Below are 15,292 nucleotides of genomic sequence, written 5' to 3'. Positions count from 1 at the left end.
CCCGCTCCCCCACCCCTCTCAGCTGCCCTGCCCTTAAGCCCCATACGCACTATACGATCCTCGTTTCCACCGGCATCCGCGGTAGCAGGGACACATTGAGTGTACACACTGGATGAGAAAGTAAAAGATATCACTCAGAATGGCGATATCTTCATTTCTCATTAACTGTGTGTGGGGCATTTGTGTACTTTCTGCCATTCAGAACCTGTAATTACTTTATTATTATTATTATTATTATTATTATTTATTATTACATTTTATTAATAAGGCGCCACAAGTGTTTTGCAGCGCCATACAGAGGGCACATACAGTAGAACAGTACAAGGGGATGGAACATAACATTCCAGTATATAAAGAGCAAAACTTGAGTACAGGTAACAAAAAACACCACAATTCAAGAAACAATACAGCTTAGATGTATGTAGCTAGGGAGTAATCAGCGTACTATTAGGGTCTGGCAGCCATAGATAGAAATTAACCTTTACCAGTAAGAGAGTATACGGTCAAAAATGGTTGCTGAGTAAGAGAGAGCTGTAAGTAAAATGTGAGGTGGGAGCAGCCAGTGGGGGAGAGGAAGTATAAAAGATTGGGGGCAGAGTCCAAGGTGCAAGTAAAGAGGGGAGTGAATGAGATGAGGGAGTAGACTTCTATGTCTGTGGATGGGTGGATGGAAGACAGAGTGGGATAGATGGAGGGGAAAGATGATTCGGGTGCCGGACGGCTCCCCGACAGTCGGGATTCCGACAGTCATTCCTCCGACATCGGAATCCCGACTGCTCCCTCGTGGGGGTCCACGACCCCCATAGAGGGAGAATAAAATAGGTGCAATGTAGCCCCGCAAGGGGCTTCATTGCGCTCCCCACGCTGTGCAGTCGGGATTCCGACGTCTGACTAATGACTGTCGGAATCCCGACTGTCGGGCTAATATACCACACTCGATGATGGGGGGGCAGTAGATGGGGGACGGGAGGAGTCAGATCACCTAAATTTTGGATATGAACAAGGCGGCAAAATAAGTGGCAATGAGGGAGGAAGTGAGGGGAGGAGAAGGGGGATGAAGGGGATTGTTTAAATCTTCTAAGAGATGGCGTTGACTGGAGAACTGAGAAGAGACTTTGGGGGTTATTCAAGTTTGTTCGGTCCTTCGTGCATTCGCACGCAGAACCGATTTTGCACATCTGCACATGTGCAGACGTATGGTGTACGCACCCATGTCGGCATGTGGGGGGCGGAGAAGGGCGGGGGGCACCGGGCTGCCTCATTACCATATGAGAACGCCCAGCATTCCATGGGCATTCCCATGAGAACGCTGGGCGTTCTCATGGTAATGAGGCCATGACGCAGGAGCGGGGGGAGGGCAGATGATATCACCGGATGTCAACTGCCCGCCCATATCCATGCCAGCGTGCACGCATATGTAAGTGTCACTTATACATGCGTGTACCTTCCACATCTTTCGATGGTCACCGACATATAATTAATCAGTGTGAAAGTGCTCCCTTGAGAGTAAAATATCAGAGAAAGGAGAAAAAGAAAAAAGACTCTCTTTTTGTTGGGGCACTCCTAAATGAACTGTTTACTGTATTAACAAAGGAATATATTGTGTGTTGTAGGGCTGTACATATATTGGAATAGAAATAAATTCCTATCTCCTACAGAATAGATTGAGGCAGGTAATACAAGCTGCCACTTATACTCCTTTCCCACTGCGGCTCTTAAACGGTAAATTGCCATTTTTTTTTGCCTTTTAAAACGGGTAGAGCTGCAGTGTGAAAGCTCCAGGGTGCTTTAACCGTTTAACAAATACTGGTATTTGTTAAGTGGTTAAAAAGCTGTGTCCTACCCTTTTCAGAGCCTTTTTTTGGCAGTGTGAACGGCTCTTTTTCTATGGCTTGAAACATGTTCCTTGGGGGTTAAACGGGTTGAATGTGTGAATGGTATTACATGCTATTTAGAACGGTTTTCACCTGCAGTGTGAAAGGGGTTTGAAAGGGGTTTAATGCAGGCATGTCCAAAGTCAGGCCCGGGGGCCAATTGCGGCCCATGCTGTCATTTCAAGTGGCCCACAGCCTCCAGCTGGAAGCGGGCAGAGCATCAGATGTGCGAAGCACAGCACAGGACACTAAAGGTGGGGCCCCGGTGAGTGCGCCTTTACCTTGCTGTCTGCTGCTGTGAGGAGGTACAGTACCGGCCACCACAGTCAGATGTGTTTGGCGTCCTACCCCTGCTGCTGCAATCGTATATCACCCTACTCCACAATCACAGTGACAGCAGTGTTTGGGGAGGGGGCAGCAAGGGGGAAGCTTGCTCCTGTAACATGCAGAGTGGAGGAGGGCTGCAGCAGGAGCCCAAGCATCTCTTGTTCTTACAGTGCCTGCTTTGCCTCTCCTTCCCCTGGCTCACACAAGGGGCTGGGAAACATACAGAGATGGGAGGGGGCAGAGTGGGGGAAATACAGTGAAGGAGGGTCAGGCTGGGGGACATACAGTGAACGGAGGCAGTGATGGCCATTCAAAGAAGGGGGAGCATGGGCAGGCTGGGGACATACAGTGAATGGGGGCAGAGAGGGTTACATAGTGAATGGGGGTCATACAGTGAATGGGAGTCATACAGTGAAGGAGCGCAGTGCTGGTTTCAAAATACGTCGGATCCCCAGATTTTTTGTCCCCCGCATTTTTAGAACCAGGACCGGTCCAAGAGTCCGGGGCTGGTTTCACAAATATGGGGGACCCCTACGCTTTTTATCCCCTGTATTTTTGGAACCAGGTCCAGCTCAATGAGCCCGGGGCTGGTTATGCTCAGGAGGGGGGACCTCACGCCATTTTAAAAATAATAATAATAACTTTTACACATTTTTAAGACCGGACCATGCACAGATCTCAATGATCTGTGCGTGGTTCTGGCAAATTCGCCTGTCAGACCCTGGTCTGCATGTGTGGCGATTATTAGTAACATTTTCCCGTTTTTCGCATCTCATTAAATATGCGATTTGTATACTTTATAATGGGAAAACATCTGGATGCGAGATCCAGCATTACTGAAAATCGCACCATCAGAATGTGCGATTTCACTGCAAAATCTGCGTTTTTTTGCCATTTTTCGCATCTCATTAAATATGCGATTTCTGAAAAACTTGCAGAAAAAATCGCACAAATCGCATTTTTGCATCTCATTAAATGTCACCCAGAGGGTCTTAAATGTTTTGGCAATGTGAAAGCAGCAGATTCTTTAGGAAAATGTAACAATGTTTCAAAGAAGGCTTATAACACTGTAACAAAGAAGAATAACAACATAGTTCTCTGTCTGCTGGTAATTACCGGTAGTATTAGGATAGAGTCCAGATAGTCTGCTGGAAATTTGTATGATACGACCACAGCAATACCAGACTGTATAGGCAGATATAGAGTTTGCCTATATAGTGTTTAGTATAGAATTAATACCGTGTTACCTGTTACTTGTGGTATTTTCACATTAGTGATATTAGATTAGTTTAAATAAACATTAATTGATTATATGAAATTACTCAATTATCCCACTTATTGGTGTTTATAATAGAGGTGAGATGAGATAATTAGTTAAACAATGTTATCCTGATTAGACAGAAAGATATATCAGGATATATCAGCACATACAATTCATCACTCAGATATCACCAAAGTAAAGTTAACCAGCGAAAATTGTATTCATATATATTCTAGAGCAGGGGTGGCCAACCAATCAGAGGTGAAGAGCCAAAAAAAATCTGTTCTGATAAGACAAAGAGCCGATACCATACAAAAATGGGTGTGGCCTAGCTCACAAAAGGCCACGTCCCATTTTAAGTGGGTTGTAGCCTAGCCGGCACAATGCCATGTTTAATTTTTGTGTTCACGCCTTTGGAATGACGTTTGTAGGATCATGGCCTTGTGTCAAACCTGTTTTTAGCTAGGATGGGGTTGAGACAAACACATTGAAAATACACAATATACGTAATCTTCCCAATATGATACATTTTATTACCTTTTAACTTTCCTGTCATTTTTTTTACTAGTGGGACTTCTGACTTTTCAGATGAGTCTCTTGTGTGGCATTAGGTTTAGTAGCGACGACTTCAAAACACTTTAGTTTAACAAAAACTTTAGTACAGGTTGAGTATCCCTTATCCGAAATGCTCGGGACCACGAGCATTCCGAATAAGGGATTTTTCCGTTTTTTGGAATAATTTTTTTTAGGCATACTTACCTGTCCCCTGGTGGTGCCCCAATGGTACCTCGGCTCCCACATTTTCCCCCGGCGTCCACAGCAGGCCTTCAGCACCGTCTCCGGCATCTCCAGCATTCCCAGGAGTGCATGCCGCGAGTGCGCATGCGCACCGGTGACATCACCGGCGCAAAAGAGCACTCGCGCAATGCACTCCTGGGACCGCTGGAGACGCCGAAGAGGATGCTGAAGGCCTGCTGTGGACGCAGAAGGACTTAGTAAGTATAAAAAAAGGGTTGGGGGGGGGGGCAAACAACAAAAAAATCTAATTGTTCCAAAAAAAACACATTTTTTGGAATAATTAGTATACGGGATGTACGGATACGGGATCCTGTACCTGTAGTAGTTTTCAAACCTCAAGGAAAATATAAAAATTCAACAGATGCATTTTTATATATCTCCCTCTCTATACACACAGATGGAGCCAGTTTCGTCTATCCAGCCAACACGCCATACAGTATCTCGGCGTACTGTTCACCTAGAATGGGAAGCGCGTACATGTGAACAGGGCCAGTGCAAGGTTTATTTATAAGCGCCCTAGGCAACATTTCAGTCATGTCTCCCCCATCCATGCAGCACTCACCTACTTGGGTATCAGACTGCAGTCAACTGCGCTGCCTGTATCACCATGCAGCAGGAACTGTGTGCTGACCCTTGAACTTGCTGTCAATGCTGCCTCACAGCTCAGGCCGCTGCGGTGGTACAGCAGCAGGAGCCGGAAATGGCGTTCAAATCGTTGCAGAGCCGCCGGGACATGGCAGTGGGAGCACAAGAAGTTCCCGGCTGTCGCGCTAGGAGGACGCTGGCAGCAGCGTCTTCCAGCGACAACTACAGGCTAATGGAAGACTTCCTCCTAGCACTACAGTGCATGCACCGGCCTTGTGCTCTAACTGCCATGTCCCGGCAGATTGTGAAGGGAAGAGCTGCATGCGGCTCGCGAGCCGCGGGTTAGCTACCCCTGTTCTAGAGTCATATAAATTCCACGTTCACATATGTTAAAGATATCGTTCTGATAATAATTGTCACACTTTCTGTGTTTAAAGTACAATTAAATTAACCTGTTACACGGTATTGTCCTGATAGGACAGAAATATCCCAACTCCAATTGGACAAATTTTATAAATCCCTCTCCAAATTCCCTTCGCTCCAAAACCCTATACATATACTCCTATGATATTAAATCAAAGGCCTTATTGACATCCAGGCTTAAAAGGATGCCTGGATTATCCCTATCCCTCTGAAGTATATTGACTGCAAAAACTGTAATCCATGCACTCATTATATCACGCATTCACTATTGCAATAGCCTCCTTACCGGTCTTCCTAAGAAAAGACTCTCACCGCTACAATCCATTTTGAATGCAGCTGCTAGGCTGATCTTCCTGGCTAGACGTTCATCCGCTCTGTCAGTCCCTCGTTGGTTGCCTGTATATTACCGCATTCAATATAAAATACTTCTACTTACATACAAAGCCATCACTCTGACTACACCGACTTATATCTCTTTGCTTATCTCAAAATATATCCCCACCGACCTCTCCGCTCTGCACAAGATCTGCGTCTCTCAACCACACACATTACTCGCTCCCACTTATACTTGCAGGATTTTTGTTGGGCAGCACCCACCCTATGGAATGCCCTTCCACACACACTAAGACTCTACTCTAGCCTCCAAAATTTCAAGCGTTCCCTGAAAACTCAACTCTTCAGGCGAGCTTATTATATTCAAGACCCCCACACAACCTCCAGTAGCATTTATATCTAATTGCATCCCATCAGGACTGTCTAGTAATCTGGTGGGACTCCTATGTGATAGATTCCTATCCTTATGTATCCCTCCTATTATCCCTATAGATTGTAAGTTTGCAAACAGGGCCCTCCTACCCAGGGCAGGCGACAGGGGGGGTCAAGGGGGACAAGTGTGACGGGCCCCAGCAATCTGAAGGGCCCTAGAGCTTCCATGCCCCATCACGGCCACCGTCTGTTCTAGCTGGCCTGTCAGTGACCGTTGCGGCCCAGCCGTCTACTGTGTACCATCTGTGTGTGGCTGAGACTGACTGACTCACTGTGTGCCACTGCTGTCTTCTGTGTGTGTGCCCTGCCATTCGGCGCTTAGAGCCATCTACTCTGTGTGTGCACACGGCCTGGGGCTGCAGCCGCACAGCCGTACCCACCGCTGGCACTGTGGCCTCAGCCTCTGGCTTCTGTACTTTATAGCGCATGTGAAGGTCGTCTGTTCCGTCACTGTTCCTGCTCGTGATGTTCGGCATTCTTTTGGGAAAGTGACAGGCCAGCAGAAGGCATTAGCCAGGAGCCAGGCCAGCAGGACTGAGAACGAGAGAAGTCCGCACTTGAAAGCAGGATCTGGAGCAGCGAAAGGTTAAATGAAGCTCATGCAGAAGAGGGTTGTGTGGATTTGGGATTAGGTGGGGGCCCAGAAATATCATTGTACAGGGCCCCAAGATTTCTATTGCCAGCTTTGCTCCTACCTCCATGTTGGTTTGTATCTACCCAGTTTGTTTAATCACTGTTGCTTCCAATTGTAAAGCGCAACGGAATATGCTGCGCTATATAAGATGCTGTAAGTAATTGCTGCCACTACCATCCTAACCCCTTTTACCGAGTGACGCCCAGTCACAAAGCCCAACTGATGTTCTGCAAGGATTTCACCTGCTATGCGCTGGACCCTATTTGCTATTATTTTTGCCATCATTTTACAGTCGGTATTTAGGAGCGTGATTGGACGGTAAGGGGATTCACTTTGTGGGTCTTTGCCGGCTTTTAAAATTAAAGAGGTGGGGGGCCGAATTAAATTGGGGGTACAAGGGATTGTCATTCTGTAGATGTTTAAGTAAACTAGTTACCGGACCAATTATTTAATTCCGCAAAATTTTATAATACTCCATCTGAAACCCATCTGACCCAGGGGCTTTTTTTGTTTTAGGGAAGAGATTACCATCTCTATTTCATTCCTTTGTTATTTCTGAGTCTAAATAATCTTTGTGAATTTTTTTGAATTTTAGGGAGATTTATTTGCTCTAAGAGGGCCTCAACCATTTCCGGTTTGCATGTCTCCTCTGTATATAGTTTTGAATAGTAATCCTGCATTATTTAACTATTTCTTCCTGTGTAGTTACTGCTTGACTGCCCAGATGGGGCTTTAGTGCTGTAATATTATTTCGCCCTTTCCTCGGTTTTGTTAAGGAGGCCAATAGTCTACCCGGGCGATTGCCCCATCTATAGAATTGATTTTTGGAGCAATCCAAGGAGTACGTTGCCTGGTTTAGCAGATGACATTCAAGTAACTGTCTGTTCTGTTTATAAGTATCGAAGGTGTTAGATGATGGATTATTTACAAACTCCCTAAAGCTGGCCATACATCAGAAAGATCGATCTTAAGATCGATTGCGCTCATGATTGTGTACAATTTCCCTTGAAATCCCCGGCAGTCCTTGGTGGTTTTTGGACACACAATCTACACACAATCCATCTTACAATCAGTCATACAATCCATCTGCTGTATGATTGTGTATACAAGATGTGCACACAATCTGCATACAATCCATCATACAATCCATCTTATGATTGATTGTATGATTTGTGTACACAAGATGTGCGCACAATCTGCATACAATCCATCTTACAATCAATTGAGATTGTATGATTGGGTACAATATCTTTCTGATGTATGGCCACCTTAAATCTATTCTCCACATAATTTTGCCGAGCTTCATATTTTTGTTTAGTCCTTTTTTTAAACGTTTTATACATAGGCCCCTTAATACCGTCTTTGAAGTCTCCTAAAATAAATCGGCTCTACCACATGTGCAATATTATCTTCATGGAATTCTCACCATTTATTTATTAAATATTTTCTAAAATCCTCAGATTCAAAGGGGTATGTTGGAAACCTCCACATACATTTCCCCTTCCTATTACAGTATTTAGAGAGATTATGCGTATATGGATGATTGCATGGTCTGAGATTACGAACCCTTCTATGCCACCTTTATTCTTATACTTACTACTAAGGGGAGACGGTTACCCTGAGATTTACTCCATGCATGGAACAAACTGTCGACTTGAATGAATATTACAGAATGTATCTACTAACTTTTGACACTGCGGATTATTATAACGATATTAATGTATTTTGAACTTGATATTTATAACGTCATTATATATCGGAATACTATTTTCGCTGGCTACCGATACTTTTGCGATATCTGTAAGACTAATGACATGTGTTAACTAAATTGGAGTTTGGATATTTCTGTCCTATCAGGACAATACCGTGTAACAGGTTAATTTAATTGTACTTGAAACACAGAAAGTGTGACAATTATTATCAGAAAGATATCTTTAATATATGTGAACGTGGCATTTATATGAATCTAGTATATATAGAGAATCTAGGACACGAGGGCATGAGTATAGATTAGAAGAAAAAAGATTTCATTCAGCTAATAGAAAGAATTTCTTTACGGTCAGAACAGTCAAACTCTGGAACTCTCTTCCCAGAGAGGTGGTAACGGCTGGCTCATTAAGGGCCTTATTATAGTTCACTCTTTCTGACAAAATCCTTCTTAGATGGACAAAACCATGAGTACTGCAGGGGGGCAGATGTAAAATGTGCAGAGAGAATTAGGATTTGGGTGAATTATTTTGTTTCTGTGCAGGGTAAATACTGGCTGCTTTATTTTTACACTGCAATATAGACCTCACGTTGAAGTAAAACCCCACCCAAATCTAATTCTCTCTGCACAAGTAACATCTGCCGCCCTTCAGTGCACATGGTTTTGTCCATCTAAGAAGGATTTTGTCAGAAAGAGTGAACTAGAATAAGGTCCTATATGCGTTCAAGGCAAAGTTGGACAAACATTTACTGGATAAAAACATCCATGGGTACAAATAAGAAATATAATCTGTCTGTAAAATACCAGAACCTACCAAATCAGCAATGGATATCTATACCAGGTTGAACTAGATGGACGCAAGTCTTTTTTCAGCCTTACCTACTATATAACAATTTTTGCTGGTTAACTTTACTTTGGGGATATTTGAAAGATTAATTGGTACTTGTGAGTTATCCGGGCTGCCGATTTTTTCATCGCGCCCGAAATCGTGGACATCGCGTCGTGGCCGTTATAAGGAGCCGCGACGCGATGCCCGCGATTTCCCATAGACAGTAATGTTAAAAGACACGATGGACACGATTTCCGACACGATTTCCCATAGACAGTAATGTTAAAAGACGCGATGAACCCGATTTCCCATAGACAACAATGTTAAAATAAAATGACAATGTGAAATTGGCCAATATGGGCATTTCACATTGGATATGTTTTAAAAAAAAATGTTTCATGGCCCCCCACCACCGTTAACGCCACCCCGCTATTGACGCCAACCCGAAGCGTGGCGAGCGGCGGCGGTACGCGTCCTCCGACCTTTTCATACCCCTACTATCCACTAGGGCGTGGAGTGAGAATAGAATAGTGTGGCGAGCGCAGCGAGCCACCGAGCCCGAAGCGTGGCGAGCGCAGCGTGCCCCGCGAGGGGACGCGGACACCTGTGAAGCCCGCAAGGGCACGCGGATACCTGTGAAGGTATCCGCGTCCGCTCGCCATGCTTCGGGTTCGGTGGCTCGCTGCGCTCGCCACACTATTCTATTCTCACTCCACGCTAGGGATGCCAATCCCGGGGCATTTTTTCAATCCCGGAATTCGGGATTGAAAAATGCCCAATCCCGGGATTCCGGGATTGGCTTCCCTAATTAAAAAAAACCCGCCTCGGCCGCCCCGCATGTTTACTTACAGATGCGTGGAGCGGGTGGTCGAGACGGGGAGATGGAGCCAGGGTGGGAGGGACGACGTGGGTTGATGCAGCCCGGACTGGTCATCTCATCTGGTGGGCAGGTGAGCAGGCGAGCGGGCTGGTCCGCGCCGCGGTCTTCTGCCTGGTCCACTCAGCAGCAGTGCGGGTGGGCGGACTTGTTTTTTGGTGCCCGGCAGCCTGTGCGGCCTGCGCAGCGTGACCTCTGACGTTGTCACGCTGCGCAGAGTCGCGTTGCCCGGGACGGGAGAAGCCGGGCAGCTGCTGAGCACCAGCTCAGACGCTGCCCGGCATTAGACTGCGCATGCGCAGTCTAATCCCGAAATCCCGGGATTGGAAACTCCAATCCCGGGATTGAAATCCCGGCTTTTTGGGGGCCAAATCCCGGGATCCCGCCGATCCCGATCCCGGGATTGGCCACCCTACTCCACGCCCTAGTGGATAGTAGGGGTATGAAAAGGTCGGAGGACGCGTACCGCCGCCCCTCGCGGGCTCGCTGCGCTCGCCACGCTTCGGGTTGGCGTCAATAGCGGGGTGGCGTTAACGGTGGTGGGGGGCCATGAAACATTTTTTTTAAAACATATCCAATGTGAAATGCCCATATTGGCCAATTTCACATTGTCATTTTATTTTAACATTGCTGTCTATGGGAAATCGGGTCCATCGCGTCTTTTAACATTACTTACTATGGGAAATCGGGTCCATCGTGTCTTTTAACATTACTGTCTATGGGAAATCGCGGGCATCGCGTCGCGGCCCCTTCTAACGGCCACGACCGACGCGATGCCCCCGATTTCGGCTAAATCGCGGGCATCGCGTCGGTCGGGTGTCCTTAAGTTAAGGACAAAATCGGCAGCCCGGATAACTCACAAGTACCGATTAATTGTATGTGCTTATTAATTGGAGTCCTGATATATCTTTCATCTTTAACTAATTATCTCATCTCACCTCTATTATAAACACCAATAAGTGGGATAATTGAGTAATTTCGTATAATCAATTCATCTTTCTGGTAGGCCAATGTACCTACAAGGCCTACCAGCCAGTGACTATAAAAAAAAAAAGACATGGCCCTGCCCAGAGGCATGACCCCCCCCCCCCCCCCTCCTGTCTCCCACATAATAAACTTCTGTAATTTGGCAGAGTACCCAACGCTGCAAATACTCATCTAAGGTGGGCGCTTGTCTATAGCCATTGTGACATCTGTTAAAGGGACAAGAATGGGCATACCTTCCAACATGCCCCTCTCCAGGAGGGGCACAATGCTCTGCTTCTGAACTTCCCTCTGAATGAATAACTGCAATCACCTGTGTTGAAAAACGCCTTTCGTATCAATCACCCTGTTCGACACAGATGATGGCAATTATATATTCAGAGGAAAGTCCAGAAACAGCATTTTGTCCCTCCTGGAGAGGGTCATGTTGGGAGGTATGAGTGGGTGCTATCTTTTGGAGTATAAAAATTTCTGGGTTGTTTTTGCACTCCACTGGGGGAGGTGTGGCATATTTGTGATATTCATGGAATTATGGTAATGAATTGTGTTGTGGTCTGTATTCAGTCTCAAAGGGGGGTAGGATTTGGGGTCTGTGTTCAGTCAGAGGGGTATATTTCTTAAGCTCGGTGAAGTGATAAAGTGTCTGGATTTTATCACCGTCCAATCAGCTCCTACCTGTCATGTTTCAAACCAAGCCTGTAACTTCACAGGTAGGAGCTGATTGGCCGGTGATAAAAACCGGACAGTTTATCACTTCATCGAGCTTAATAAATCTACCCCTCAGTGAGGGGAGGTGGGGTATTATTTAACATGTGGAGGTTTGTAGTTTGTCACGGCAACTTAGAGTTCTGGAGAACATTACACTACTATGCATATTGAAACGAAGAATTTCCACACAGGAGTAGTGATGTGTTAAAGAGATAATGGGCGAAATGTAATAGGCTGCGATTTTTGGACGAGTTCCAAACTCGCCAGAAATCGCACCTTTAAAAATCGCATTTTTTTACGCTAATTCGCATATGTAATGAGATGCGAATTAGTGGCAAAAAATGCGATTTGCCGCGATTTAGGTCGATTTTTAGTCCTGAAAATGTGTGCATTTTCATATATGCGATTTTGGTTGTAAAAAAAAAAAAAAAAAAAAAACGGCGTGCGGTCCCCCCCCTAAGCATAACCAGCCCCGGGCTCAAAAAGCCGGTGCTGGTATCATAAAATCAAAGGAACAATCAAGTTGGGGTTCCCTGGATTTTATAAAACCAGCACCAGGCTCAAGGTCCGGCGCTGGTTCCCAAAATACGGGGGACAAAATGACTAGGGGTCCCCCGTATTTTAAGAACCAGCACCGGACACAACCAGCCAGCAGGGTAATGCCACAGCCGGGGGAAACTTATTATATAAGCTCCCGCGGCCAAAGCATTAACCCCCTGGCTGGTCAGCATGGGCAGGGGTCCTGGGGAAGTGGGGACCCCCCGAATGAAGGGGTCCCCCCCCTCCAGGACTTACCAGCCCATGCTGATAGTCCGGGGCTGTCCCCGATGCCCCTGGCCGGTGGGCATCGGGCTGATGACTTGTGTAAAAAAAAGAAAGAAAAATATTGTTTTACACTGGCGAACTATGAGTCCCAGCAAGCCTACCCCGCATGCTGGGACTTGGGGAACCACAAGTCCCAGCATGCGGGGCATTAAAGGGCCCGCTGGCACTTGTATTTCTGCAGTGAAAAAAATAGTGCACAAAATCACACTGACACCCTGTAAAATAAAACTTTAATACACACAAAACACACACACACTGATACTTACCTACCTTGAGCCCGTAGGTCGGTCCCTGGATCCTGGGTCCGTCCTCCGGGGCTCCAGGGCAGAAGAGTCCGGTTCCGGAGCCTTGGTCCTGGTTCCGGGGCTGGTCCTGGGGTTCCGGGGCTCCTGGCGTGAAGAATCCGGGGTCCGGGATCCGTGGTAGTCCCCAGGGGTACCTAAGGAGGCAAATCCTACTCACCTGCTCCCCGGCGGCGACCTCCGATGACAGCGCTGCTCCAGACTGGTACCCGGCTTGAAGGACTTTGGCCGGCGCTGAGATGTTTCCTCTTCGCCGTCTCTGCACAGAATGATTTCTCGGCCAATCAGGAGCCGAGAAAGTCGGCTCCTGATTGGCCAGAAATCATTCTGAATACAGACGCCGACGAAGTAACATCTCAGCGCATCTAGAGCAGAGATGTTACTTCGTCGGCGTCTGTAACTCACGTTAGAGTAAGTTGGTGTGAAGCACATCAAGGTTTCTTTAGTGTTGTGTCTTGTACTTGCTTGAAGTAGATGTGGCTTTTTATGTGGGCTCCGAAGAGAAAAAAAGAAGAAATACGGTTTGTGTAGATGTGACGTGTATCACGTATATGGAAAAAATGTGTGAGGGGCTAGATTAGCGTACCTCACTCACCAGAAGTGTAAAAGATATACATATATAAAGGTTTCTTTAGATTTGAAATGTGGGCGTACCCCAACTCACCAGTTAAATATTGGCTGCCCACTCCACTCCAGCACATCTTGAGAAAGGTCTCTGACCGAAACGCGTTGATGCCACTGGAGAGGAGTGAACAGCCATCACACCTTGGATGTATGTATCGTTTTTAACTTGTATTGTTTTTACACCTGATGGTGTTTTTGTTTATTTGGACTTATTTTTTGCTGCTTGGTACCCGTGGTGGGTCTCATTTGGTTTTATGGATATCCTGGAATAAAAGTTTTTTCTACCTTTTCAACACTTGGTCGATTTTGGAGAGAGATTGTGTATGAGAATAAGGCGTTTTTCTGTGTACTATCGCTCAAAAGAAACCGTTATAGGCTTTGAGCCGCCACCTAAAGTGGTGAGTAAGGTATGCCATTGTTGTATGGTTTATCTTCCATCTAATCCATTCATAAAAAGGATATCTACACATGGGATATATGCTTTGTTTTGTATGTATCTGGAACGAAATATGATGAAAAGCTGTGAGGTTCCAAGTCTCTGAAAGTCAAAGAAACCTTTATGAGTGGACTGCCCTACACACAAGTGTGAGTTGGGGTACGCCCACTTTTTTTCCTCTCATATATTTTAGCTAGAGCTCAAAATCAGCTAAAGGGTGAGAGACAATATTTTCTATATATTGTTGCCATCAGACCCACCTTCTGTTTTAAAATACATCGGTGCAAATTCTGATATATGGTACATCTGATTTCTTCCGAGATCAATTGGAAACGAATCACGACGACACACATAAGGAAAAGAACAAGGAAAGATACCTTTATGAGGTTGACACCATCTATATTCCTGTGAGTTGGGGTACGCCCACATTTCAAATCTAAAGAAACCTTTATATATGTATATCTTTTACACTTCTGATGAGTGAGGTACACTAATCTAGCCCCTCACATATTTTTTCCATATACGTGATACACGTCACATCTACACAAACCGTATTTCTTCTTTTTTTCTCTTCGGAGCCCACATAAAAAGCCACATCTACTTCAAGCAAGTACAAAACACAACACTAAAGAAACCTTGATGTGCTTCACACCAACTTACTCTAACGTGAGTTTGGTACGCTTACTCTAAAAATCACTCTATCCATATTCGACACATTAATAATTGTAAACTAAGGACACAAAGAAGTAATCTTTTCCTTTTTTTCACTTTATTTCTTTATCACGAATACCGATCCATTTGAAACGGACACTGAACCAGAGTGGAATTATATGTCAAGATAAGGAGGACTATACTCCATCATATTTCCAAGTATTCTCCTGTTGCGCCGTATTGTATATCAGTTCCAATTTTTTCTTGTACACAAGTAATATAGATGTTCCGGCACTGTAAAAGTGAATAATGTTTTTTTAGCTGCCAAAATCAAAACTAGCTCAGCCAGTATTATCACTAAAAGGACATGTGGGTGCTCGTCACACATTCTCCAAAGCAGGATCCCAGGTCCGGGAAAACTACATTTTTAATAATTTTGGAATCCAAGCCTGGCAGGAAATCCTGAGTCACTCAGAATCGTGAAGTTCGGATGGACTCCGTTTTCAGAAAACCAGAAGACCAAAGTCCCCGATTGTGTACCAGGTGGAAAAGGTCAGGTTGCTGGACCTGGAAAATATATAGATGTACAGTACTGTAATTGACTTTTATATACAAGTTATTTTTGGTACATTAGATAATGTACATTATTATGTAGATCTTATGACACTGGATTATAAAAAC

The 15,292-nt window shown here is 45.3% G+C and overlaps 1 protein-coding gene and 1 long non-coding RNA gene across 3 annotated transcripts in view; one reads left to right on the top strand and one right to left on the bottom strand.

Annotated features, from left to right (window-relative positions):
- The window catches only part of LYPD3 (LY6/PLAUR domain containing 3), a 70,411-nt gene that overhangs the window by 29,518 nt on the left and 25,601 nt on the right, over positions 1–15,292 (top strand). The gene's annotated exons all lie outside the window — the stretch shown is intronic.
- LOC146041787 (uncharacterized) overlaps positions 14,734–15,292 on the bottom strand; it is a 70,937-nt gene continuing 70,378 nt past the window's right edge. For both annotated transcript variants that reach the window (XR_014463590.1, XR_014463588.1), the window contains exon 4: positions 14,734–15,178. This is a non-coding gene — a long non-coding RNA (uncharacterized LOC146041787). The remainder of the gene's footprint in view (positions 15,179–15,292) is intronic.

The sequence above is a fragment of the Crinia signifera genome, chromosome 19 (assembly GCF_055691185.1).
Source record: "Crinia signifera chromosome 19, ASM5569118v1, whole genome shotgun sequence".
NCBI lineage: Eukaryota > Metazoa > Chordata > Amphibia > Anura > Myobatrachidae > Crinia > Crinia signifera.
The sequence above is the reverse complement of the archived record's forward strand: the minus strand, read 5'-3'. Positions and strand labels throughout refer to the sequence as shown.